A 4,308-nucleotide genomic window follows, 5' to 3' on the forward strand; every position below is an offset into this window, starting at 1 on the left:
TCACAATTATTCTTAAGTCTAATTCCTGGGGATCTGACACCCTCTTTTAACCTCCTCTGGCACTAGGTGCACATACAAACACATAGGTAGAATGCTCACATGCATAAAATAAATATTTATTAAGTTTAGAAATAGACATGTAAAACTTCATTTAGAGAGCAAAAGGCTGGAGACATGTACTGAGAAGTAAGCCTACAGAAATTTCTCTTCACTCTGGTGCACAAGATGAGAGATTCTGGGAGGATGGTGATTATGTTTGGATATGAGATTCTAAAAAGCATGAAGGTGGGCTGGAATCGGCCCACTCCTGTTTGCTGACCTACTTCCCTGGAACATGGACTGTGAGGCCAAGATAAGCCTGCATTCAGGAGGACCAATGATCTTGATCTCCATCATTCTAGGAGCCAGAGCAGTGATCTCCTGTGTCCTGTCAGCCATGTCTGGATATATAGTTGTGCCACTAGACAGAGCTGTGCTGGCACAGAGGTCTTTGTGTATATCAATATCACACTTCATAATCGAATTGACTATGATTTCGTGGATGCTGCAGGATTCCATACCCAGGAAGGAAAACTGGAAGACAGCGTCAAGGCCCTGGAACTGTTCGTTGCCAATAGTGATGATGGGTCTGTCAGACCTCGCATAGCTTTGCTCTGGGGAAAAGGGATGCAGCAGTGATCATCTCTAGGTTCAACTGTTGTGGGTCTAGGATTGCTCAAATTCACCATGACCTTGAATAAATTTTAATAAGAAGAGAAATTATTAAATAGTGATGCTGGATACTCATGGCACCAGGACTGCAAATGGCAATGCTCTCAGGATGCAGCAGCTAGCCTCATCAGTCCAACTATTATAAAATGAAAAAACCACAGGATTATATGTATTCTGTCTACATATAGGCAGGGTCTAATGTCTTGCAGTTGTCCTAGTCACTAAACAGATTAAACAAGTTTGATTAAAAACAGAAATAGAAGTTAGTCATATGACCTACTATCTTGCTAAAACAGCAAATTTTACAAGATGGGTCGATTTAAGAATAGTCTTCAATGTTTGGGGGGAAAGAGAAGTGGATTGCTAGGGTACAGACTGAACAAACTAGGGGCTTACATGTTAGAGGTATTTTTTGCTTTTTGGTCTCTCAAGCACAGTAAGTCTGAACTTTAAATGTCATGCTACCCATCACAGCAGCATACCACAGCTTCTCCTTGATGCCAGACATGACTTCCCTCTTGGCGATGGTGTTGAAGTTGTGGCTCTGTTCATTCAGGATCTTCATGAAGTAGTGTCAGGTCCTGGAGAATCAGGTCCAGATGCAGGATGGCATGAGGGAGAGCATAGTCCCCATAGATGGACACAGCGAGAACGAGACCATCTTCAGAGTCCATCACAATGTCGGTGGTTTAACCAGAGGCATAGAGGGACCACAGGGCCTGGAAGTCTACATACAGGGCTGGCATGTTGAGGGTCTCAAACATGATTTGAGCTATTTTTTTCACAGTTTATCTTGAGGTTTGGGGGGCCTTGGTGAACAGCATTGAGTGCTCCTCAGGGGCCACATGCCACTTGTAGGAAATATGGCACCAGATTGTCTCCACGTCAATCCCAGTTGGTAAAAGTGCCATGTTTGATGGGGCACTCAGAGTCAGGGTGATGACTCTTTTGCTCTGGGCCTCATTGCTTATGTAGAAGTCCTTTTAGCCCGTGCCCACCACCATGCCCTGGTGCTGCGGGTGGACAAGATTGAAGGGGAGATGGCCCTGGGAACATCATCACCCCCAAAGCTGACAAATCATATGTTGGAACCGATGTAGACAAGGAGCACAGGGATATGGTCATCCATGGTCTCCTGGTGGTTGGTGTGGACCCGCAGCATAGGAGCCACATGGAGCAGCGCTCATTTCACTCTTACCTGTACATAACATCTCTGAGTTAAAGGCCATCCTGGTCTACAGAGCAAGTTCCAGGACAATGAAGGCTACATGGAGAAACCTTGTCTTGAAAAACAACAAATAAACAAATAACTATTTTTTAAAAGCTGAATATATTACTGTCTTTGTATTTAGTAGTAAATGTGTTGAATTAAATGGGCATTTATTTTTAAAGGCATAAAAATGTTAATGTAAATGCTTTCCTTACTGGGGAAAAAAATAAACCTGGGCTAATAGCCCTTTCATGTTTGCAATTTGCAGTTACTGTATCTGAACAAGAAGAGGGAAATTGTGCCTCTTTCATAAGTACTGTCTATATTAATTACCTTCCTTGATGCTTTAATTTAAAAAGCCAACTAAATCAATTAATTTAACAAAAGGTGGGGTTATTTTGACTCACAGTTTAAACGAGTAGTGTCTGCCATGGCAAGAAAGTCATGGAGAAACAAGTAGCATAGGAGTGTGTTAGCACGTATGGGTTGGATCTCCAGTGCTGTTGCAAATGCTGTTGCCTCTGGCACTAGCTCTGCCCATTGGCATGCATTTTTAAAGACTCCCAATCCAGCACCTGGCATCTGCTGCTTCCTCTCACCAGTGCTGAAGCTCTGATCCAAATACCTCTGAAGGATAATCCAGTCTCTTGTCCCTTTGACTTGGAGATTTGGAGGGATAAGAAGTTAAAGCGAGGGTAGCAAGAGGCAGCAAAGATCCACTTCAGTTAGGGAATGCCATCTACCTTGAGCATAAAGCCATGGGAGCAAAGGGCCTGCAAACCCATGTGTCCAGGGGAGCTTCATTTTCCTGTGTTCAGTTTCTGAAGGAAAGCAACTGCGGAGCATGTACAGTTCATCTCTTCAGGGCTTCTTTGCCTGTTCCTGCATGTTTAACCTCGAGTTTCTTCTGGAATAGGAACCATAGATCATCACAAGAGAGTGTTTCATCAACAATTTAACACTCGTCTCACTGTGTTATAGACAGCCATTTTAGTTCATTAAACCAGGAATGGTATTAGAAATACAAAAGATATTGTTTCAGAGATTTGCTCTCCACATCCACAGGTGTATTGTATTATGCGGTGAGAGTGTGTATGTGGGTGTGAGTGTGTATGTGTCAGAGGGTATGACTGTGTCTACGAATGAGTGTATCCATGAATGAGTGTGTGAGTGTGTACAGAAGAAAAGGGGAAAGGGGGAAGAATTCACACAGCCAGTTCCTCCCTAAGGCATGGAAATAGCTGAATTTCATTATTTCAAAATGTCACTTTTGCCACGATGAAAGTAGGTTCATATTCAGGACAAGCCCATCTGTGAGGCAAGTCTTCCTTTGGGGCTGTGTGCTCATCTGTTTGCTCTGAAAAAAAAAGGCACTCCCACTTCCTGTGAGGGAACCTGCTTCTCTAGCAATGCCTTCTGGGTCAGCCACCTCAGAGCCACTAGGTAACTGGAAAGCAAACATTGCTTGTTTCTCATTGAACACACCCAAGTGCTTTCTTCCCCTGCAATGAAAGGCTTAATTTGGAGCCAAGAGACTGTGAAACCCAGGGTTTTAAAATAGATTACTTCTTTGTTTTGGTTATTTAGAGAGGACATATGTTTCAGCTCCTGGGTAAATTACAGGCTCTTAAGGCTTCACAGAGCAATTTCGTTTTGAAGCAGACTTGAAAGGATTTCACCTTTTTTTTCTCCTGGCTCCCTCTCATACTATCTGATGAAAACCAGCAGAGGATAGCGTGCATTTACTTCTTCCCAAAGCCAGTCACATGTGTAACACGAATCCAAGCCTGAGTCTTAGCCTCTGTGGTTCTCTTCTGCGTTAGCAGAACACGAGAGTGCCAAGAGTGCCTGGGGAGGTGTGGGTCTGAGGACAGAACACTGTGCCTACCTTCACCAGTGCCAAGAAGTGGATAGAATCCAAGGGAAACTGAATCCTAAGCCTGTGAAAAAAGAAAAACCCTGCACTGTCCCAGCAGAGCTGTCATGGTTTAAGACACAAGAAGGTGACAAGAAGAAATCTCTGGTCCTATTCTACATGATACAAATAAGGAAGACTCAAGGGAATCCAAAAAGTCAGTTGTCTGAAAAACAGCAATGGGTAAAGAGAAACTATGTCTACTTTTAAAGTAGAGGCTGAGAAACATTGGGGCTGGGTAACATAGAGCCATATTGGATGTTTTACATTTTTGTTTGATTTTTATGAATTGACATTTTCTCAGATTTTTTCCTCCTAAATGTTATATGGTTCATCATGCTCAATCATTCTTGCAGCTAAAAGCACCCTGGAGAATCTGTTCTCTCTGCCCCAGATGCCCTCCCACTCCTAACTAATCATCAATCCCTTCCCTAGATGTTATGTGTACATTAAAAATCAGCTTCTCAACAAA

The 4,308-nt window shown here is 43.0% G+C and overlaps 1 pseudogene; it reads right to left on the bottom strand.

The window, feature by feature from the left end:
- Positions 1–250: 250 nt before the first annotated feature.
- Positions 251–1,840, bottom strand: LOC119805852 (annotated as a pseudogene).
- Positions 1,841–4,308: the final 2,468 nt, after the last annotated feature.

The sequence above is a fragment of the Arvicola amphibius genome, unplaced genomic scaffold (genome assembly GCF_903992535.2).
Source record: "Arvicola amphibius unplaced genomic scaffold, mArvAmp1.2, whole genome shotgun sequence".
NCBI lineage: Eukaryota > Metazoa > Chordata > Mammalia > Rodentia > Cricetidae > Arvicola > Arvicola amphibius.